The sequence below is a fragment of the Diplotaxodon limnothrissa genome, linkage group LG5 (genome assembly GCF_057381915.1).
Source record: "Diplotaxodon limnothrissa isolate DT_005_m linkage group LG5, D_limnothrissa_male_GT1.1, whole genome shotgun sequence".
In the NCBI taxonomy this organism is placed as follows: Eukaryota; Metazoa; Chordata; class Actinopteri; order Cichliformes; family Cichlidae; genus Diplotaxodon; species Diplotaxodon limnothrissa.
In genome coordinates this window covers 8,837,441-8,862,613 of record NC_140600.1, presented here as the reverse complement: position 1 = coordinate 8,862,613, position 25,173 = coordinate 8,837,441, and positions in this window count along the sequence as shown.

The following is a 25,173-nucleotide window of genomic DNA, read 5'->3' as shown; positions in this document are numbered from 1 at the left end:
GCCTGGCTGCCTCAAAGAGGGTGTTATTGCACTTATCCTGCAAAGGATCCTTTTTTCTAAAGGAAGAACTTAAATAATCAACCCCTCTGTTATGCTGTGAGGGTGATGAAGACCTGCAAATGAATTGTCAGATCATGTTCCTATGGGCAGACACACAGTGTCTTATATAGCTGTCACTCTGGGACTTTAACACAGAGATCCGAGCCGATGCATTCACATTCACACTTGTCTTCCAACTGTGAAAATAATCTTGTTTTTTTACAGATGTGTAGCAGTGTCAGCACCAGGCCAGTGTAAATTAATACGCTGGATACAGTCGAACAAATACAAATCTTTTCAAGTTCAAACTATAAACATTAAATATTATAGACGAAGAGCAATGTCAGAGATTCCTCGTTTTCTCTTTTGTTATGGATTCTTATTCTGGCAACCTACACACCAGTCAAATCAAATCTTTCTTCTATAACAGACTAAATGTGGAGGTTGCTTGCAAACAGTGTTGGGTAAGTTACTTTAAATTAGTAACTTAGTTACATTACTAGTTACTTCTATCAAAAGTAACTCAGTTACTTCAAGTTAATCGTTACTTTCAAAGTAGCAAGTTACTAGGGAAAGTAACTTTGGTTTTACTCAGAATTCTCTTGTTAATGTGTTGCTTCCGTAACTGGATATCCAGCGAGAGTGCCAGTCTTCTAGCTTGCTTACTTGCCACAAGTGCACTGCGCCACCTACCAATAGAAAGGAAAAGATATTTACACAAGAGAAATCCCACGCCTGGACCGTTGTTGACCACCGCCATGATTCTAGCCTACGTCACAGTGTCATGTGCGCTTTTTACATCCAACATGAAAACTGCAGTCGTGGTGCTTTCGATTGTACTCAGAACTCGGAAATTCTGCCTTCCGAATAGGAAAGATGTAGGTAACACCAGACTGCAGATGAGCTGCATACAGGGCTGGACTGGGACAAAAATTCGTCCCGGGCGTTTTGACTAGAGGCCGGCCCACCATTATTGGAAAAATCATAAAGCTTTTGAATGAAAACAAATGCTGTTGTGACAGTGATGTACACCGTTTTCATATGTATCAATCTATCAATCGTTTGTTGTAAGATTCAGATAATTATTTTTTAAAAGCGAGACATTTTAAATGAGAAAGAAAAGTATTTCTTTGTGCCCCCCTCTCCCTGTTAATGCCCTACCTGGCAAAACTTTGCTAGATCCGCCCCTTCACAGTTACCAGCTGTCAGCTACGTTAAAAAAAAGGATCCTGGTGTTATTTGTCTCTCAGAAACAGTTCATAACTTCAACTCATTCATGTCACCTAAAAGGTAAACCTGTTTCTCCATCACCTGTTCAGCTCTGATGATTTAGTAAGGACATCTCCTGGTTTCATCTTCATGTTTCCCTCTCACCACATATACAAACCGACATCATGACCAGCAGCTTTACAGCTGTGGCTCCAGCAAACATCAGCTGATACTAGAAATTAATATTAAATAAATTCTAACAACAGCTGATCAAGCTTAAACGTGCTGCTGTTGTTTAACGTGACCTCCACTGGTTTCTTCTTTCTGGCGCAAAGTGGGCGATAAACAAAGAGAGAGAAAAGCCGATCAGCTGATCATTGATCAGTTAAATGATTGAAGTAGCAACAGGAGAGGGAGGGGGAGAGAATGAGAGAAGAAGAGACAGCTGTGCAGCAAAGACACAGAATAATTCCAGCTTTGTGTCTTTTCCATTCTAGCTGAAGTCCGGGACAAACTGTGTTCCTTTTCACCTCAGTACGAAACGAGTAATATTTTCTCTGAATACGAGACGATTCCGTTTTTTTTTTTTAAATAACCTTATGAACAAGATAAAGTTCAACATCAGTAACATCATGGCACCCACCCAGCTGTATAGAAACTCCGTCATGCTAGCTAGTACCCAGTACGAAAAAGTCAGCAAAACGAAAATAAACTCCACCTAAACTTGGTTTATATCTGACCCAGATGGACTGCAGGGCCCTATTTCAGGAAGCCGGTTTAGAAAACTCAGAGTGAAAAACGATACTCAGGGTTGAGTAACCCCGAACTGTCCAACTCGGAATATTCGGTTTCAGAAAGGCTGATAACAATTAGTTCAATCAACGCGGAGTTGCTTTAACCCTAAGTTAAGCGCACGCACGAGGATACATAAAGCCCTGATTAGTGGAGCACAGATTAAGCGAGTCACCATGGAGACGGAGGGAAAGAAGGCGCGGTCAATGTATTTTACAGCGCTTGAGGCCGAAATTCTGATGGCAGCATATGCCGATAACATGCAAATTCCGCGGAAAAAAAGTAACACAGCCTCAGCTGCAAAAGAAAGGGAGCATGCATGGCAAAACATAGCCGACAGAGTCAATGCGTGAGTGTTAATTTAAACATTGATCTAGGGATTTCCACCCATTTAACACGTTATTTTATTATATTTTATTTTTTATTTCATACATTTTATTTTGTGATGTGATTTGAGCGCAGGTGCAACCCAACAGGCCCCAAACGTTCCTGGCAGCAAGTAAAAATGAAATATAAAAATATAGTCCAAACAGGTAAGGTGTAATTGTATTATGAGCCATAGTGCTTGGTCTGTTTGTCCGATGTAAATCAATTGCAGTTAGAGGCTACATTAATTTTCTTTCTGTAAGCACTTATTGAAATTATCTGAGCACATTACAAGTACATATTTGCTTACTCTGTATGCTCAAATGTGACCCGTTATAGCCAACAGAAAAAAAAGCAGAGGCCCGAAAAACAGGTGGGGGTCCTCCACCACCACCACTCACAGAGGCTGAGCAGTTGGCTTCCACATTTGTGATAATGTTGGCAGCATCGCATATGATCTTCACAGTGCAGAGAACACAAATTAGCATCCATTACTATGATGACATAATTTGTTAGTTTGAAATGCTACAGGGAACTATGTACCTGTACATTAATGCTGTGGAAAGACTTCCTGTTCACATAGTCTCCTTCATTTACTGAAGGAGCAATGATTGGAATGTGAGTGCCATCTATACAGCCAATCACGCCTGGGAACCGTGAGAATAAATGTAAAATTTACGTAGTAGTTCAAGTATCACCACATCATGAATTAAGTTTCGTTCATCCTGATACCTGCAATTTTGTGGCATCCCTCTTTGATAAATCTTGTGGGTCTATGACCGGGGAACACCACAAATGAGTACAGGAGACGTTTCAGTGCAACTGTAACATTCCTGACTGCCCGACAGACGGTAGCCTTGGAAACATGCTCAGCGTCACCAATATTATACAGAAAGCTCCCGTTTGCAAAAAACCGAAGTGCAATACAAATAATATGTACAGAACTGAGAGAATGTCCGCGATGTGTCACATGAGCAATATTAGGCCTGAGGATGTTATTCAAATAAATTATAGATTGTGCTGAAAAATGGTAACGTTCACACAGGAAATCATCAGGAAATGATAAAATGTCCGAACGCGCTCTAATCACTCTCTCCCGGCGGAGAGCTCTGCGGAGAATTTGGGCTTCAACATCTACTGGCTCTTCAAGGAAGGGGCAGGCCATGTCTGACACTTCCTACAGTCAGGTTTCCGACAAAGAGGCGGAGAAAGTCAGGGTTAGTTGAAGTAAACCTGCTAGGGGGCAGGTTAGCTTCACGGAGTGTGTCGTCATAGTAACTCACTCAGAATTAATCTAAACTCGCTTTGTGAAACCGAAAACCCAGAGTTTTCATTAACTCAGGGTATACTTACTCAGAGTTTGCACTAAACCGGCTTCCTGAAATAGGGCCCAGGTCATAACTTCTTCCTGAAGTTCAGTTCACCTGACACTCGGACCGGCGGCCACCTCGGGTCTCTGCTCCTCCTGCCTCCCTTTTCCCTCATCCACCTGCTGGCCTCCACCACTTGCTAATGTTACTGGCATAATACCTAGTTACCGTGCTCGTTACCACAATAATAACGTAGTTACTGTAATGCATTACTAAATAATGCATTATTCCCAACACTGCTTGCAAACAGTAGTGGATTAGTTTTGTTATGACTACCAACTGATCTATTCGTGCTGCAAATACATTTGGCTAATTGGACAAACATGGCCTCCGATTAGGCACTGGCTTTCAGCTTGAGTTTGCATTTCTCCCCCTGACATGTCAGCGCCACCCATATGGGAAAAGAAACAGTAAAAACTTATATGATTTACTCATGAAAGTGGCCACTTTCTCATTACTTTCATATATTGTTTTAGTAAGTATCCAAAACATACAAGTTTCATTATATAATTTTTCAAGGGATCTTATATCTGTTTTCACTCTTGTATGCTTTTCATACAAGTTTAACACAAGACAGATACAAACTTGATAAGATTTAAATATATCTTTTCCATATGGGCAATGCTGCCCTGCATCACTGCTTGCTGTTTCAGCCGCTCCATGACAGTGTATCTACCTCTGGATGCTCCATGTGGATGAATTAATTTTTGTGTAGCATATTTGTAGGGAGTGATGATCTTGTAGCCTACACGCCAAACTCTAACAGAATTCTGCTCCTATGATAAATTAATTGTTTCAAACTTGAAACATTTGAATTTCTGTAACCGTGTTTGCTTTTCTCAGTTAGCAAGCTCAGGCGAAAATAAAATTAATGTTTGTAGCTGGAATTTAATAGATAACCATGCTTTTGGAAATGGAGTATTGGTAAAGCTTTAAACGTGACACAAAAACATACAACACTGATCCCATTGTATTTACAAAGGTGGTGATGGAGATGCTAATAAAAGTTTTGCATGTGTTCATGTTATCATTCTGTTTGTGGACATGATAGCTGGAAAAGTTTTGACTGAACCCTTGTAGGGATGTAGAGTGTGGTCATGTTAACGATCCATTACATTTTGGCTTACATTCACCAAGGTCTTGAAGGTCAACTTCATGAATAATCTATGGAAAATTGACAAAAAGCCTTATAACTTAAAAACTTTGAGTCCTGCAAGTGTAGTATGTATTATCATGGTGCAGAAAGTACTGCATTCAAATATCATATCACATTTGACCTCTTACCCCATCTTTATCATCTCATCTGTCTTTCCTTAAAGTTGATCCCAAAATATGTTATATGTTTACATCTGCCTAGTTAGTTAGAGATGCAGTGGTCCCACGTTTATCCCGGGAGTTACGTTCTCAAAAGAACCCCTCATAGGTGAAATCAGCAAAGTAGCCAGCTTTATTTTTTACAATTATTATAGATGTTTTAAGGCTGTAAAACCCCTCACTACACTTTATGCACTTTTCTCAGACAGGCATGAACATTTTCACACTTTTCTCTCTCTTTAAACGCTCTCTAAGTTCAAACCTTTGTAGAAAAATAAATATGGAATGAAACCAAAGATCAAACTCTGCTTTCAGGTCCAGAACATGGAAATAGAGCAGCTGCCAGAGAATTCAATATTAATGATTCAATGGTACGGAAGTAGAGGAAGCAAGAAGAATGAGTTGAGTTATCTGACTGTTTTGTTTTGCTTAATGCGCCTGATAATCCAGAAAATATGGTAACTTCTACTGTCCTTTAGCATGTCCAGAAGTCCAACTTTTTGTGCCATGGTTAGCATCTTCCTCTGCCTTTTGGGTGCTACCGCAGGTGCCTTTCGCAGGTGTGAAACGTTTTGTTGACATAGTTGTGTTTGTTGGGGAGAAAACTTACAGACATACAGTAGAGCACTTCAGAGTCACACTGCTAGCGTTCAAATGTTTATGTAAATTTGAAAAGCTGGATGCATTCTGTACTGTACAGGAGACACGGCAGGAGATTGATTGACAATAGTCTACAGCCGATCAGGACACAGAACACAATGCGCTGTTAAAAAAAAAAATAAAGAAACAAAAAGACAGCTGTGCTAGGCAGTGAGAAAGGTGAACCGCGTTATAGCGAGGGACCACTGTATATCGGTTATTTGTAAGTCAATACTAATTATTCCTACATAATGTTCATGTAATCAAAGTAAACATCTGTCATGGTACCTTTTCAAACTTCTTTAACTACATTTGAAAAAAAAACAAAGAAAACAAAATGAATATCTAGGAAATACAGTGCTATTCCTTTAAAAGTAAACACTGCCTATGGCCCAAGCTGCCTTGACGAAGTTTTGCACACTTGGAGTGCTTCTTCTTCTTCTTTTGTTTTTTTTTAACAGTCACTTTTTGGGCATTTTTATGTCATGTTATGCCATTGTTAGATAGTTGACTAGTGAAGACCAGAGATGGGCAGTAACTCAAAGTAAGGTCAGTACTTCCACACTTTAAACGCTGCACGCTCATACTCTCTCCCGCATTCGATATATTATCCATTGTTGATCTGCACACAGCTGTTGTCACGAACGTCGCACTCGCTTACGTCATTGTCATGAGACATTCTCGCAAAAAAATCACGGTTTTAGTAACACAGCGTTCCTATGGGAAAGTAACGGTAATGTAATTACCGTTTTTGCAATAGTAATCCCTTACTTTACTTGTTACAGTAACGCGTTACTGCCCCTCTCTGTTTCCAACTGAATTCAACTCAATTTTGCCTCAGTCAGAAATATTATAATTATGGTCATTTATCTTAGTTATCTACTGTCAAGGAACCCTCGAAACCTTGTAAATATTTAATTCCTAATTATTTGACTATTGACTCTTGGCCTGGTCTATTGAACAGCAGAAATTAGGCTTTCTTGTCGGAGGTTATTTTCTTGTGGGAAACTGGTCTTGAAGTACACTGAGGAAGAGCTGTGCAGGAAATGTGATTTTATCGTGGTGGAAGCAAAACTGCCAAAGTAAGAGGGCACAGTTTTGACCATCTTTTGCTGCAGGTTCAGGTTCAATTATTTTTTAATTAATCGTTAAGATTCTTGTCCACCCTGCAACCCCACCATTGTTGCACCTTCATTTTTCAGCATGACAATGATCTCAAAGTATGGCTGTTTCATGATGATTTTTCCCAGTGAATCCTGAAAGACTTAAACAACACAGATTAATCCAGTAACCCTACATTGTCCATCCATCCGATTATTTTATTTTATTTTATTTTTTGGAACGATATAAACAATGAAAGGTGGCGGATTGGCCAGATGCCGGCCGATGTGTAAAAATAACTCAGTTGTTTGGTCGTGGCTATGGCGGAGCTTCCACAGAGGCAACAGGTGGATGAGGGAAGGGGAGGCAGGAGGAGGAGAGACCCGAGGCGGACGCCGGTCCGAGTGTCAGGTGAACTGAACTTCAGGTGAGAAGTTATGATCTGCAGTCTAAGTCAGATATAAACCAAGTTTAGGTGGAGTTTATTTTCGTTGTGCTACTCATACTGCGTACTAGCTAGCTTGATGGAGTTTCGGTACAGCTGGGTGGGTGCTATGATGTTACTGATAGTGAACTTTATGTTATTCATAAGGTTAGTTAGTAGAGTTGCCATCCCGTCCCATAAAAAAGGGCATCGTCCCGCGTTCAGAGAAAATATTACGTGTTTCGTATTGAGCTGAAAAGAAACACAGTTTGTCCTGTACTTCAGCTAGAATGAAAAAAGACACAAAGCTGGAGTTATTCTGTGTCTTTACGCTGTCAGCTGTCACTTCTCCTCTCATTCTCTCCCCTCCCTCTCCTGTTGCTACTTCAATCATGAAACTGATCAATGATCAGCTGATCGGCTTTTCTCTCTCTTTGTTTATCGCCCACTTTGCGCCAGAAAGAGGAAACCAGTGGAGGTCACGTTAAACAACAGCAGCACGTTTAAGGTTGATCAGCTGTTGTTAGAATTTATTTAATATTAATTTCTAGTATCAGCTGATGTTTGCTGGAGCCACAGCTGTAAAGCTGCTGGTCATGATGTCAGTTTGGTTATCTGGTGAGAGGGAAACATGAAGATGAAACCAGGAGATGTCCTTACTGAACCATCAGAGCTGAACAGGTGATGGAGAAACAGGTTTACCTTTTAGGTGACATGAATGAGTTGAAGGGAAGTTATGAACTGTTTCTGAGAGACAAATAACACCAGGATCCTTTTTTACGTAGCTGACAGCTGGTAACTGTGCAGGGGCGGGTCTAGCAAAGTTTTGCCAGGGGGCCAGGTAGGGCATTAACAGGGAAAGGGGGGCACAAAGAAATACTTTTGTTTCTTATTCTCATTTAAAATATCTAGTTTTTATTAAATAATTATCTGAATCTTACAATCAAAGTTTTTATCTGACGTAAAATGTATAGAAATCATACATATACCAACAAGACAGTGTACATGACTGTCACCACAGTGTTTGTTTTCATTCAAAGGCTTTATGGCTTTAATACCTGTTGGGCTGGTCTCTAGTTAAAATGCCCGGGCCGATTTTTTGGCCCAGTCCAGCCCTGATGCCATCACATCAAATCCAGGTTACAGACCATACTACTCCCTGTCAACATATTCAATATATGATCAGATCTTTCCCCAACAGATACACAGGTAATTTAGCCTACAAGGAGGAATCTAAGAGGGATTTCTTATTTACTGGCTCATTGAAGTGGAAAAAATGTTGACTGTGTGTTTATTCCTCCTTTCAATTTGGGCATATTCTGCATGTTTTCAAATATCTCCACAATAGTCAAAGCATCTATTAGTGGGACTTATCCAACACAGTCACAGCCTGACCTTAAGATATGCATTTACTCAGCACTGACTCACTGCTTTTAGTATTGCAATACTTTGAGGGAAGTGCAAATGAAAACCACGCAGGGTTCAACTGAACCCATTGTTTGGCTCTGTAAGCTTAAAATCAGTGCAGCCTTTGTCTGATTGTAGCTTGTTTGATATCACACTTTCAGCAATGTGTTATAGGATTTAATGTATTACTGAGTAAATATACAGAATCATCATGCCAAAGCCTGAGTGTGAGGATGTAAACTTGGGCAAAAGTCACAGCAAATCACAAACACTAAATATTATAGAAAGATATTGACAATCATTCTGGTCTGTCATTAATTTGTAGTTGGTATAAGCTTTGACATATTTTCTTTGGGTTACGAGAAATTGTCTACTCTCAAAAGTAAAAACAGTACTTTATTCCAAGGTAAATCTGAGCTCACATCAATTGAAATACCTCACTGTGCAGATATACACATTAACATACATGAACATGAAAACAGTATGATAGGTAGCAGTTAAAGCTGGATGTTAAGTTTGTTTGAATTTCAAGGTGGACAATATTTTTCCCTATTTTCACATTCAGAGAGGATATGATGATTAATTTGGTCAGTGCAATTTTTGTTCCAGAAAGAAATAATGACCAAGAGCACGACTGTTGGGTCTAAACTCAGACCCCGCTGTATCCAGGACTTATTCCCATGAAAGAAAAACAAGGCAACGGTGTTCGATCGATTTCTTGCGCAAGGGAGGCCCTTCCATCTGTGACCAGCACGTCGAAATGACCACACTGGTGGCCCTCCTCTCGCTGCCTTTTATTGACAAACTTCAAACAATAGTTTACAAAACACCTCCCCCTGCAACCCCGTTTGGTTACGTGTGTGTGTGTGTGTGTGTGTGTGTGTGTGTGTGTGTGTGTGTGTGTGTGTGTGTGTGTGTGTGTGTGTGTGTGACCTCCTGCTGACCAAAGGGTCGTAAACCCAGGAAGCTTACATCAAAAGAAACAGATCTTTCAGATAGGATGTATCTACAATAAAACCTCCCCCAGCACAGAGTGGCTGGAGAGGTGGTCAGGATCAAAGAGATGGCTTTGATCCTACTGCTTAAACTAAGACTATACAAATTTAAGAAACACAATGGCAACATTCAACAATTAGACTTAACAACGACAAAAGACCAAATGGTCAACCCAGAGTCAGCAAATGTGAAAAAATACTCTGCAATCACTAAGCAACCACCGATGATTCCGGTCACGAGGAGGTCGCCATCCTACTTTTACAACAGTGTGACTGAACCATTAGGGAAAGGGAAATGTATTTAGGTGACAGCAGTGGAGATCAGGGGTACAGGAACTACACGTAGGGCATCAGCAATCATATCAATCATCAGTCAAAGCCACTGAGGTCCCATTCTTATGTGTGATGTAAACATTAACTGAATGTCCTGAGCAGGATATGTGTGATTATAGGAAGTATAATTGTGATAAATGATTAGTAGAATTGATAATTACATCAGTAAGTAAAATGGTGAGCATAAGAAATAATATTGCTTTACATCTCAATCAGTAAATACTGAAAAAGTAAAGAACTTGATCCAATTTATAAAAAGTATCCCAATGTTTCTTGCTTTGGGCAGCTGAAACACACTGACCTTTGTACAGGAATATACTACCTGCCTTACCTATCCATAACCACCGTGGAATGTCTTGTTTTTGTGTGTGTGAGGGGGGGGGGGGGGGGTCCATTTCAGGTAGGCCTGGCTAAGGCATGACTGGAAAAAGTCATAAACCCGAGATTTTTTTTCTGCATAATGCTCAGACTGAAAAGATCTTTGGACAAGTTTAAGTTAGCGGTGCGCTACGGATCTAGTAGCATGTGACTGGAGCCTTAAGGCCCAATACCTGTGACAGCTGTCTGCTTCAGTGAACTGGAGTTAGCTAAAGAAGAAAACCTGAATTGGTTATAATTGAGCATTCCAATGAATTAATGTTTAAATTTACAAAAGAGTTATTGTCTGCATGAGTCTCTATAGAATGTATAACTCTATTTGTGATTGATTCACAGAAGTAGACATGCCTGGTGAACAACAAAATTGTTTTAAAATTGTTTACAGGCAACAGAGATCACAGAGATCCGAATGACCTTATCAGTCCCCGCTTTGTAATATAGTTTTTTCTGTAGCTTGCATGTGATGATGTGTGATCATCACACAGATAGCATACGTCCAAAAGAAAGTCACCAGAAAAAAACTGACTTTGACCAAATCCGTTGTTAGCCTGTAAATATAATTATAGACTATGTTTGGGTTTATATCATATTGTAATGAATGAAACTATAGTAACTTCAGTTATCATCAGATGTTTATATTGTCTTTTTGGTTTTTGCAGAAGACCATGTACATCATGCTTAACTCTGGACTAGGCTGTGTGGCTGTTTTAACCTGATACCATGAGCACAGGTTCCTTAAACATCACACAAAGGTGAGGAAAGCACTGTGAACCAAAGTTACTTCCTTCTTTGCACAACCAGCCTCTGCTAAACTGATGACACCTGTGCATCCCCTAAGCTGGCGGGTGGGCACGTGCACAGATTAAAGTAGGATTTGATAGAGAGGGGAAACCCTAAGGTCACGTGTAGCGGTGCAGCATGGGAAAAAAGAATTACTCATAATCAGTGTTGGGCAAGTTACTTTGAAAAAGTAATTAATTATACATACTAGTTACTTCTTCAAAAAAATAACTGAGTTAGTAACTGAGTTACAAGATTCTAAAAGTAGATTAGATTAGATTAGATTAGATAGAACTTTATTAATCCCTCGGGTGGGTTCCTCTGGGAAATTCGATTTCCAAAAAGCACAGCACCGACAGAAGTTACAGAGTTACAGAATATTATATATATATATATATAATACACACACACACACACACACACACACACATATATATATATAAATACAGAGACAATATAAATAAAATATACGAAGGGGATAAATAGAATAAATAGGAATAAAAATAAAAATACAAGTGATTAGTTACTTGAAAAGTAACTATTGTGTGAAGTGTTTAACCCTCTGGGGTCCAGGGTATAATTGGCCATTTTTCACTACTTTTGATGTTTCCTCTACATTTAACCTTTAAAATCGATTTACTTTGCCTTGTTTGGTATCATCCTTTTCAGCACAACCTCACGTGCCTGAATTTGCAGTTATGTTTTCATTTTGACATACTGTATTAACACAATTCATCTAAAATCAGACAAAAAACATAAAATCCAAGTAGAAAAAGTTATTTCTGTAACAACCACAAACATGTTTATTGAATCATATTTCATATTTCATAACTTTCATAACTTTAAATGCAGTTAAATGCAATTGTCAATTTTAAAATCCAATGCACAAGTTTTGCAAACAACAAAGTTATTTACAGCCATTTACCTTTTTTAGAAATAAACATTTCAAACTATTTACAGAACAATCAGCTGTTCTGCATTCAGTAAGATGCCACACAAATTATTTGTGCCACTCCAAAAAAATAATTTCTGTCCACTATAAAGGAAACATCACAGCCTGATACCTGCAGGTCTGACAGCAGCAGGTGTATCACTCCTGTTTCTACCTGGAGACAGCAGTAGCCTCATTGTTCTGACACACAACACAAAACTATCCACAACACTACACACTAACAACACAAGACAACACATTAACTACACACTCCAAACACGCTAAACGTCACAAATCTCTCACATCTCAAAACTCGCTCTCTCTCTTTTTCTGCTGTCTTTCTTTCTCTGTCTCTCTCGCTGTCACGCCTAAAACTTCCACCTCTTCCTAAACAACCAAATGTCATGTTGGCTTATCATTTTTGATTGGTCGACATGGTGCATTTTTCCACCAACATGAAAGGGCTGTTTTTTGTTTGGTCATAAGCAGAGAGTGCTTGCTAGCGCTGTCATTAGACAGTAAACGTGACGAAAAACTGGTATATATCACATTGTTGCTTTGTCATCTTAAAGTGGTCATGTGATTGGCTTACCACGACTACTTTATTCTTCCTCAGCCAAACAGCAGCACTCATACGATTGTTTTGCCCCCTAGCTCCAGGTGTTGTGCCAAAAAGTGATTGCCATAAAGGGGGCGCGCAGCTGCTAAAAGTTGTAGCGCCCAGATTACTTACAGCAACTGATATAAGGTGCGGTAAGCTGAACACAGCTTCAACTGTCTGTTTGTTGAAAAATAGTAACGCGACCGCACCGCACTTTCTTGCTAGTGACGGTAACGGCCATTACTTGTAACGCCGTTATTCCCATCACTGCTCATAATAACTTGTTTTCTGAGCTCCAGAGAGTTAGCACTGTTGCCTCACAGCAAGAAGGTTCTGAGTTCAATTCCACCATCAGGCCGGGGTCTTTCTCTGTTTGTGCACTAATGTAAAATCATGTCTGCTGCCCTTGATGTAACGTTACAAGAAACAACAACCTCTTCTGCACTAATCCAACATAGTGCAGTAATGCAAACTTTAGCCTGCTCTAAACTGCAACCTTTGAATGACAAAAAGTTAGTATATTTCAATTTGTTTAGCAAGAAAGTTTCACAATAAAACATAAACACACAAGGATCAAATGTCTGATTTAAATTTTGAATTTAAAACTTTAAAATGAATCAGAACATTATGTAAGCTTTAGATTTCCAGTTTATGAATGTCGCTCGTTGAGAAGCCCTTACCTTTGAAAGTAATCTCACATTGTACACCTTTGTCTTGTCTTTCTGGCATCTCTGAGAGATGGGAACATTTTCTCTACATACAGCGCACCTACTTTAACTGGTAAACCAAACTGTGACAAACGGCTCAGAAACAGTTCTGTTATTTGTTGAGCCGTTTAAAAAGCAGATTTTGAAATGACCTGCCACTAAAAGCCTGACTTCACTCATGCTTTCCCCTCTTCTGTAGCGCTATGTAGATCCTTAAGTAAAGCGACCTTGACTTTTACATCTGGAAATGTTACATGTGAACGCATCGCAGGAATGAGAAGAACAAGGATGTGTTAAGGCTGTAAGAATGCCATGGGGTGTACTTGTTTTCTTATTCTAAAAAATCAGTCAGACAACTACAGCTCATTCAGAACTCTGCTGCTCGAGTCCTCACTAAGACCAAAAAAGTGGACCACATCAGTCCAGCTCTGAGGTCTTTACACTGGCTGCCTGTCCGTCAGAGGATAGACTTTAAAGTTCTGATGCTGGCCTATAAAGCTCTGAATGGTTTAGGACCAAAATACATCAATGACCTCCTGACCCAGTATGAACCATCCAGATCCCTCAGGTCATCTGGATCCGGTCTTTTATCAGTTCCCAGAGTCAGAACCAGACACAGAGAAGCTGCATTCAGCTTTTATGCTCCTTATATCTGGAACAAACTCCCAGAAAGCCTCAGATCAGCTGAAACACTCAGTTTATTTAAATCCAGGTTGAAGACTCACCTGTTCTCAGCTGCATTTGAATAAAGCACCAAATCCACACTTTAAGCTTAAATTTCAAAACTTACATTTAACTACTGATTTTATCTACTGTTCTGATTTTATCTGTTTTGATTTTATATACTGTTTTGTTTGTTTGTTTGTTTGTTTGTTTGTTTGTTTGTTAATTAGTTAGTTAGTTTATTTGCTTGTTTTAATCAATTTTAAATCATGCTTTTTATTTGTTCTTGTTTCTAATGTCTCTGTAAAGCACTTTGAATCACCTTGTTGTTGAATTGTGCTATACAAATAAACTTGCCTTGCCTTGCCTTGCCTTATTACTAAGCAGTTAACCTTGTGTTGTAACTCTAAGCAATGCTATGCTTCAGCACATGAAAAAATTAAATCATGCAACAGTAATTTGTATTAACCAGCCTATCAGATTTAATTACTCATCAACCAAATGTGCTGGAGCACTATTCCAGATCATTCCAGCCCTCTCTAACCCTTGGCTATGAGGTATGGATTTTATTAACAAAACTAAGTTAAGTTACTCTTTGTTTCTCATTTTTGAAACTTATTTTTGCCATATTTAACCCTTTTTCCAAGCTGAACCTTCTGCACTATAAAATTTTATAGAATAACTGATAGGTTTGTAGCTTGTACCTATCCGCTGGAACGTTGAAGACAATATAATTACACTGCAAAGCAAGACACAAGCAGGCTGGTTTACTCATGCATGAGGGAAATCTGGCTGGAGCCAAGTGTCGTCCCACCACCTAGCCTCCATCAGACTCTCAGCCAGGCTCCCCATAGCACTCCTTTTATTGTGGTTACATGAATATGCATAGGGTCATTAACATATGACATCTTACATAGGTATACATGTGAACAAAGAATACTGTGTGTGTGTGTGTGTGTGTGTGTGTGTGTGTGTGTGTGTGTGTGTGTGTGAGGTCCAGATGTGACCCTGTGAAGACTCCCCAAAGCTGGTGCCAGGAGTCTAGCGGTCCATCTGAACAAAAGGCTCTTATACTTAAACAGATATACGTGTGTTTGCTATACCATATATCAGCAAGAGAAGATACGGCCTTTCCTAGGAGGTGTGTAATCTATGCCGGAACACTCTGTAGAGGGAGTGAACGCATTCCCCCTTCATGCTACACAGAGCTGTTACTTTAGGATGAAACATCCTTTCAATCCACCAATGATTATATACACTTCTAAGCATATATGGGTAAATATTTCTAAGCATAAATGACAATCAACAATACAAATCTAACATTTCCCCCCTTTTTGACCTTTATGCTTGAAAAGTTCCCAGTTATGAATACCTCATGTCTGACAGTTTCAATGCAAACATTGTTATATTCAGCATATGTCAAATCACCCTAAATTACTGAAAAAATACACAGTTTAACAAATGTATTAGCAGTTATCTCATTCCTCATTGATCTCATCTCATGGCAAACTGCATCCTACAAGCAAACAAAGAAATTGTTAATTTAATAGTGAAAATAAGAAAGTAACATTTTCAAAAACATCTCAGCTTGGTGATGCTTCCTGCGGGTGTGCAAATCACATGTCTCTCTGCAGGGTGGTTTGAGCTCTGCAGGGCGTCATGAATGTCTCTTCCAGATGTTTCCATCATTGTCCATAGGACCAGAGTCCAAATGTATGTAGAATAAACATTCAAACATACCAGTTGGTTTTGTTGTTTGTCAACATGGGTCTCAGCTATTTCCAGAGCTGCAGACCTCTCAGCACTCTAGTTTTATGGCCTCCCATTACCTCACTTCAGGCCTTCGTCCTGTGAGGGGGATATTTATGACTCCTTCATTGTCCACGCTCTGCAGAGAAACACCTCTGTGAAAACGGTGCAGGGTTCAGTTGTCTTACTGCTGTTATGATCCCAGCAGCCTTCAGAGTGTCATCGTATGTACAGTATAGTGGCACCGCATTAGGTGATGTTCATAGGAAACTGCTGTCATCACCACCATAGCTTCTGGTTCCTGTGCTTTCACAGAATCATGATGTCATCCTCGACCTCCTTCTGCGCTGTCGATGGAGCTTGGCACGCTCCTCATCCCTCGAGTTTTCATGTTCCAACGCTGCTGAAGGTTTAAGGCAGAGCACGTCGTACACCTTAGCTGTCTTCCTCAGCGTCAATATTGAATCTTTCATTTTATTTAAAATCTCCTGGAAGCTCAGTAGCACAGCTCTCTGTGTGATGTCTGCTGTGCTGAAGATGATCTCTGATCCTCCTGAAGCCTCTCTCCTGGCCTCAGCTCCCATCTTGTGGACGATCCTCTCAGGCACTCCTTTTCGTCACGCATAGTCCTGATTTTGGGCCTGCTGGATCTGTCTCAAAACACTCAGCTTCTCCGCCTTCCTCCTGGTTCAGCTGATTCAGCCGTCACGCCTCGCACTTGGTTGCCTTAGAGTTGATCAGAGGCTGGAGGTTGAAGTGCGAGCTTACCCTACGGGGGCTCAATCAGCACTCCCCCCTCACCACTGAAACAACCAAGTGTGAGATTTCTCTATTGTGCTGTCTTGGGGGTGCTGGGGTTTCCTGGGACCTCGACCTCTTTGCAGTGGCTCCAAGGTCTGATCTCATGATGGGCCCCAACCAGCTTGACCTTTGACCTCAACCACTGCCTGGGCTATGCCTGGAATGTTTCTTGCTTCTCACTGCTGCACCTGTATTTCAGAAAAACTTCTATTTGGAGAGCATGTCAACAATCATCAAACCACATTCTTTAGTTCAGTGAACTTCACTTATAGGCCATCAAAGCCTCATCTGAACATGGATGCACCACTTGCATAGGTTTAATACTTGTAAATAAACGGCTAATCACACAAATCACTGCAACAATAATAGTAAACATTGTTTAATGTTAATTCTGGACCCCACCTCTTGACGCATGGACACTCTCATGCGTCAACTCACCAAACCTGGATCCCTGTCTTAAAAACTGGCTCCACCAGGAGCCTGCATACACAAGATCTGGAAATAAAATCAAACTTCACACGTATAAACAATTATATCAAAAGAGTAATAAGCATTCAGCACGGGCAAGACAAGTGTCATGTGCAGGTTTTCTCAAATCATTAAATCACTATTGTTACCATAATTCGCCTCAAACATGGATCATCCCATGTGCTCAGTTAACATTAATGTAATCGGTGACTTCTCTTAAGCAAAGTCACTCCACTCACATATTATTATTATGGGCTCAAAGTGGCCAGCAAAGAGCCCATAATAAACTATTCCATAAATACCGTAATCTCTTATTTGTTTTACTCATGTCACTTGTCCGTTTCAGCTGAATCTTCCACAGCATTCTCAAAGAAACAAACATTAGCAATACACATTGACTGTGGTCAGACGGAGGTCAGACACAGGTCAACAGGTTCCAGAGGTGCCATAAAAACACCATAAAATCAACCATCAAAGTAACGTCACATTTTCCCATAACACAGTGTAACAGCATCACCACTCATAACCTGTAAACACAGTTTTCCTCACACATAAACCCAAAAATCCTGTAGTAGGAAAAACATCAACCAGGTGTCCTGGTATAAATCATGTGAGCAAACCACATGAAGAACTGTAATGCTCGCTGAATCCTTTTTTTTTAGGCTGGGACATAATTGTCCCAAATAAGTGGCTTTCTCGATCGGTCGTATAGCACTTTCAATTCCCGACGTGCAGATCTGCTTAAAGAAAAGAAATAAACAAACAAAATCAGTGCCTGTTCAAAAGATAAAAAATGAAAAATAACAAATTATCAAACCAAACTTTCAGTGCACTGTGAAAGTATCAAAATAAAAAGGCCTTGTTAAGTCATGACACAAGCTCCTCATCAACTTCACAACAGGAGAAGAATCATCAGCTAGATTCACTCCAAACCAACCATCAGCTGCACAACACACAACAGTCTAATGTCTTATTAACTTATGAGTTTAATCACCAGGTCTGTGCTCTTCACTCATTTAGGCCACAGATCTATTTTATTCAATTTTCCTTTTTCCCTTCATCATAAAACATGTGACATGCTGTCATGCACTTCACAAAAGACGTTTGTTCTGACGTATTCAGAGTTGTATATCTAGATACAGAATTCACTCGCACATCAAAGCAGGGAACTCAGTGTTTTAGAGTTTCCACTCAAACACATCTCATCCACTCGTGCTAGAATTCAGTCACCTTTCATTAATCTAAAACCGATCAACTAATTTGCATATCAGCCATTAACCCACTAAGTTGACAGGACGACAGAAAAGCATGTTCAAAATAGTATCACAAAAGACAATTTCCCTCATACAGTAAATTACTTGCTGCATCAATCAAGCAGGAAGCTTCTCCCAATTTACCATTTTAACACTAAATTTATTGCCTGATCACTGATTCATCAAACCAGGATTTTTTTTTTTTTTTTCCCACAAAGGTTAAATTGTTGTCCTGCAACTTGGAGAGTCAATTTTTTTTAGGATAAATTCAGTATTTGATAACAAGTGTCTGCTAAATTGACACTATTTTAACACTGATGAAAGATAACAAACTAATTTTCATTGCAGGTTTGTGTAATTAGACAGGTCTAATGCATGTCTGTGGAGCTGCATATCCAGCAGAGCATGTTCTTAAAGCTGCCTTTCCTACACACTTCTCTGCTATTATTTGATCATTTCTTAACTAATGTGCTATGAGTCTTCATGAGTCATTTTGTGTTTGGAATTGTTAGTAAAGTTAATTCATGTTCTGCTTGTTTGTGTGATTTTGTATGTTTCTATTTGTTTCAGACTCCTTCACAATTTTCCAACTTAAGCAGTCAGTTTTCTTTTCCCCAGATTTGCTAACCCGAATTTTGATTTCCCACATTTAATAACAGCATTCCTCTGTGTTTCCACTTACTCTCACTCTGTTGTCATCTCACTCTGTTGTCCTCTCCCACTTGCAACAGTCCCCAGCCGGCAGTTCTCCTTCAGCTTTGTCCTGTGTTCCACTGTCTCTTCTTGCCATTTTACTCCACAGGTGGCAAATGTCAAACTCCAACAGTCTCCTCAGTTCTCCTCAAAAGTTTTCTTCACATGCATAGTGAAGTTGCAGCTTGTTGTAAACACAGTGCCATTCATCCGATCAGTCAGGATGATGGGTTTGCTCTTCTCTGATGCTGTTTGTCCACATTGCTGCTGCTTGCTGAGACTTTTTGCTCAGGACTTGATGCTGTCTCTTTATCTGCCATGTTATTGCTTTGGAGCTGCATTCTTCAGGGAGGAGTGAGCTTGCTTGTGAGTTTGTGAGGTTGAGAAACACATTGCGCTGTATATAAGTCAGCCAGAACTTGGCCTGCATGTTTCCAATGATGTTTAACTATAAATTTCTTCCGTCCGACCGCTGCATGTGGAAAATTGATACAGGTCTGCTTTTCACCTGAAAGTGACAAACTAAGACATGTTCATTATCATCACTGCTTAATCAACACACATCTCTCTCTCTCTCTCTCTCTCTGTCCGTGTTTGTGTGAACAATCCTTTCTTAAAGCAGAAAATGACATTGTAGTTGTTTTTTGGCTGATCAACACAAAACCTTTTTCCTATGATTATTTTTCTTCGTCTACAATGTAATTTGTCTCTTTTTCACTCTTTTTTTTTTTTTCCTTTACAATAGCTTGTGATCCGCAAAATCACTGCTCTCACTCACAATCAAAGGCAATTACTTTTGCACAGTGCACAAAAACACTGTGATGTCAGACACATTCACACTCACTTTTTCATCTGCATAAATAAATCATATGGCTGGAGATATGTGCCATGGTGATCCATAGGCATGATCACCAGTTTATTTAATTATTTTTAATCCAACAAAACAAATAAACAAAAACATGATGCTGATGCTACACACACACTAGTCAAGGTGCAGAAAAACTGCTCATGGAAACGCTGCACACTCTCTGTTTCCCCTCTCTTTGAGTAGTTCTCAGACAGCTCTTGATCTGATAATGTGTAGCTTGCTCATCAGCTCAAAAAACAAAAACAAAACTGCAACGCGACATCACACAGTAGTTGCAGCATATTAGTTGTTTTCACAGATGTGCTCTATATCTCAACAATGGCTCATAATAAGACGACAGTCTTCCACACAGGTCAAGTGCCTCTATGCACTTCATGAGTTTAAATATTTACCTATATCACTTCACCTCACATGTCATTGTACTGAATTTGAGCAACCACAAGCTTAATGTAGGTTACTTTTAACAACTATCCACCTCAATGGTTTGGCACACAGGCTGTTGTCGAACAGGGCAAGCTAAAGAGTTAACATTTTGTGTCAGCAAGGGGTGGGGGGAAAGCCACCCACCAGAGCACAGCTGCTGATGTGGGCTGGCCTTTTCCACACACTCCTGGCTGCTTAGGAAACCATGATAACAACAACAGTCGGTGTCGCAGACCACGTGTTCTACTCCGCACACACTCACACAACAACAACAACAACAAATATCCTCACTCACAACCAACAAAAATTAGGCCTATTGTCTCAACGCAGTCTCACACAGTGACCACGTGCTCTGCCGCACACAGTGGCAAAGACTTACATAGCAGTGATCACGCGCTTTATCGCACACAGTGATAAAGACTTTCAACGCAACCTCACACAGTGGATGCGTGCTTTGCTGCACACAGCGGCAAAGACTTACAACGCAACCTCACACAGTGACCGCGTGCTTTGCTGCACACAGCGGCAAAGACTTAAACTTACTCGGTGTTGCTTAGCGTGTAATGTAGCCTCGAATCCCGCCGATCGTCATTCATCGAGGAGAAAGGACAGACAGCGAATCCACAGGAACTTCCTGGCTGACGTCAGTCTTTCAGCGTGCCTCTCCCCCCCCTCGGTGAATGCGATCCCAGGGCTCCGGCATCGAAGGACCAATTAATGATAGGTTTGTAGCTTGTACCTATCCGCTGGAACGTTGAAGACAATATAATTACACTGCAAAGCGAGACACAAGCAGGCTGGTTTACTCATGCATGAGGGAAATCTGGCTGGAGCCAAGTGTCGTCCCACCACCTAGCCTCCATCAGACTCTCAGCCAGGCTCCCCATAGCACTCCTTTTATTGTGGTTACATGAATATGCATAGGGTCATTAACATATGACATCTTACATAGGTATACATGTGAACAAAGAATACTGTGTGTGTGTGTGTGTGTGTGTGTGTGTGTGTGTGTGTGAGGTCCAGATGTGACCCTGTGAAGACTCCCCAAAGCTGGTGCCAGGAGTCTAGCGGTCCATCTGAACAAAAGGCTCTTATACTTAAACAGATATACGTGTGTTTGCTATACCATATATCAGCAAGAGAAGATACGGCCTTTCCTAGGAGGTGTGTAATCTATGCCGGAACACTCTGTAGAGGGAGTGAACGCACTCCCCCTTCATGCTACACAGAGCTGTTACTTTAGGATGAAACATCCTTTCAATCCACCAATGATTATATACACTTCTAAGCATATATGAGTAAATATTTCTAAGCATAAATGACAATCAACAATACAAATCTAACAATAACCTGTTTGGCTAACATCTGGTATCACCAGCAAATATTTTGACATGTAGGTGTCTTTATAATTCTCACATTTTTTTTACTTGTTTTTTTTTTTTAATGGAGCTTTGCTTCAAATCACAAGCATACTTTGTTTCTTCACTGTGATGCTTTTAATATCAGCAGTATATCATACACACTCACCGCACATTTGTTCGGTACACCCTGTTAATACAAGGTTGGACTTGAATTTAGAGCTTCTTTAGCTCTTCATGTCATAGATTCAGTAAGGTGTTGGAAACATTCCTTGCAGATTTTGTTGTCTGCACATGTGAATCTCTCATTTCACCACATCTCAAAGATGCTCTATTGAGCATCTGAGCTTTGTGACATGGCACCTCATCAGTAGATGGGCACATTATCATAATAAAGGGATGGACATAATCAGAAACTTTTCCCTACAGTATTTCATCACCAGCAGCAGCCAGACCCGTGGCTGCAACATAGGCTGGATCCATCCTCTCATGTTGTTTATGGCATGGTCTGGCCCTGTAATCTGAATGACTATCAGCCTTTAGTTGTCCAGTTTTAGCACGCCTGTGTGTCTTTCCTGTTCTTTGCCAGCAGCAGTGGCAGCCAGTGTGGTCTTCTGCTGTAGCCCATCTGCTTCACAGTTGAGTGTGCTGTGCATTAAGAGATACTCTTATGCTTAACGTGCTTGTAACAGGTTTATGGGGATACTGTTTCCATCCAATTAGATCAATGCAGTCTTACCATTCTCCTCTGACCTCTGACATCAGCAGAGCACTTTTGCCCAAAGAACTGCTGTCACTGGATACTCTCTCTTTTTCAGGCCATTCTCTGTAAACCCCAGAGATGGTTGTGCCTGAAAATCCCAGCAGATCAGCAGTTTCTCAGAAACAGACCAGTCCATCTAGCACAGATGCCATGTTCAGAATAACTTAAATCATCTTTTTATATCAGTAAATATCTGCATTAAGAAGCAGATAAACAGGTTGAAAACGATTTCAGTTGCTTGTTGTTTTCTATATTAAAAAAGAAAGTTAAAACCCACTACATACCACCAGAAGCAAATGGCTGCAGGGAGGTAAGGGTCTTGGTGATCAGCAGGGTGGAGATGTTAAATCATATGAAGGTTAATGTTAATCACAGTGTCATTGCTTTAATTGCAGCAATGTATAGAACAATACAAGTTACGGCTTCCTTGAGCAACAGTGATTCAGTACTGCAAGGCCTGTAATAAGCTGATGTTTGAGATTCAGCTTCTATAATGTTGTTTCAGTATATATCGGCCTGCTCTAGTTTACCTGCAGAAACTACTGTTTGTGGAGACTTTATCCCTGCAACCAAACTGAAAACTGGGGGGGGGTCATTTGCACTGTGCAGCTTCTGTGGTCATTTGCACTGTGTTACCAACTTTCAACAAACATTTCAGTGAAAGATCCAGAAAAACATTTACTTTGCCAGTCTGTGCCTCATCACTTATTTTTATAAAGCTTTCCATTTGCCTTCAAGTTAAGTTCAGAGAGGAAGTTACCATAGTAACCTAGAGTCACCGAGCTTCCACACATTGCAATATTTGTTTCTGAAAGTTAAATTTGGCAGTGAAGTTAAGTTGCACTACAATGTGTGGACTTGTTTATCTGGCTAAAATAATCATAACTTTTATCACCAGATTTCTCCTGCAGAACGTTTAAGGATTAATAGAATCGAGTTGCATTCCCTTTTTCTGCCTTAATTTTTTATGGCACAGATTCAAAAAGGCGCTGGAAACACTTTTCCAAAATTTCAGTCCATACTGACATGACAGCATCACACAGCTGCTGCAGATTTGTCAGCTGCACATGCATGATGCAAATCTCCCATTCCACCACATCCCAACGCTGCTCTAAGTGACATGTGCTCTATCCTGCTGGAAGTAGCCATGAGAAGACAAGTACACTGTAATCAAAGGGATAGACGTGATTGTTTTGTTTTCTGAATGTTTCGAGCATGCCACAAATTTTTGCTTAAACTTGTCTGATTAATTATAAAGGCAAGCTGCTTGACCTTCTCAGCCTCAGAACTGAAAATAACAAAAGAAAGGGAGGGTTACCTAAATTCATACATATCTCATGAGCATAATAAATGCTAAAAACAAATAAATCCTTAAGAAAAATGCATCACATTAAGCTATTTTTTGTTTTACCTATGTGGACAAATGGACAGAAAAGGCGATACGTATTACATATTACATACATGTTGGCTTGTGTTATTTTTAGTTTAGCACAATTTGTGTACAGGTGACGTCCCCACAAATCATCAGGCACTCCTACAATTCCTGTTGGACCCTTTTGTTTTGACTTCTTTACTTTCTGCAAAAATAGAAAGGAAACTATAGCTCATATGCAGATTTTAGACCACAACAATCACATAAAATAAAAGAGACATTTTTGTCACAGGGGTACAGGAAGGTGCACATCTGTCCACATGTGTGAGGAAGCGCCATCATTCCTATCTTTTTTCTTTTTTTTTCCCGATCCCCTAAACAGAAACATGATAACTGCTATCACTGTGACATGCACATCACATGCGGCAATGTTAAAATGCCATCCGGGAGAAGGAGCTGAATTATGGCTTTAACAGCTTTCCATAAACAGCAGCTTCTTTAGTGCGTACACAAAGCCAGAAATCTAACAGAAATTGATTTTTATCTCAAATAACGTGCAGCTTATTCAGTGATCGTTGCAATCTTTCACTCATCTCCTCGCAGTGCATATTTGGTTATTTCCACTCCACCATTTGTCAGCAATCTGCAATCTACTCGAGTTTATTAAAACTCAGTCGCTGGTGGTGTCTGTATTTAGACATCAAATGGTTGAGGATGCATCCTTGATGCTTTGTTGTTAAGTTGCTGCTGTTTGGAGTAAATGACAAACATGTTTTATCACATTTTTATTATCTTTTCATCTTCATTTGTGCAGTGCTTTTATTGTATGCAATTGTTCTCTCTGCAAACTGTTTTAAAGCCTGTGCGTATTTCTATTTTAGCATCAGTGAAGTTTAATTTTCTGTTTGTTGATGGCTCTGTCCTTCATGAAATCCAGGAAATTATTATCATTTGTGCAGAATGGACTTTTTTTTATTGCATCATTCATGTTGAAGTCCGGGGTTTTTTTTGTCCTTTTGAATGTTCTTTGATAATTGAGTTACATGGTGCGTGATGATTGTTAAGCTTTTGGCTTTTGCCAAAATTACTGACTGTGTCCCTGATAACTGCATACCACGTGCAAAAAACACAGCTCACATATACTGAACCCTCTACTCCATATGTTTGGTTTTCACTTGAGTTGTCTAATAATTGCAGGCTATCTAATAAAATAACTTTTTGAAAGGTTTTTCATTTTTCCAAATGCTCAGCTCAATCCAAAAGCATAAAGCTCCTCTGGGACGAAGTATTTGAAAATCTGCTTTTGCGCACAACTTTTGAATAAATCAATGCAATTCAATTCAATTCAGTTTTGTTTATATAGCACCAAATAACAA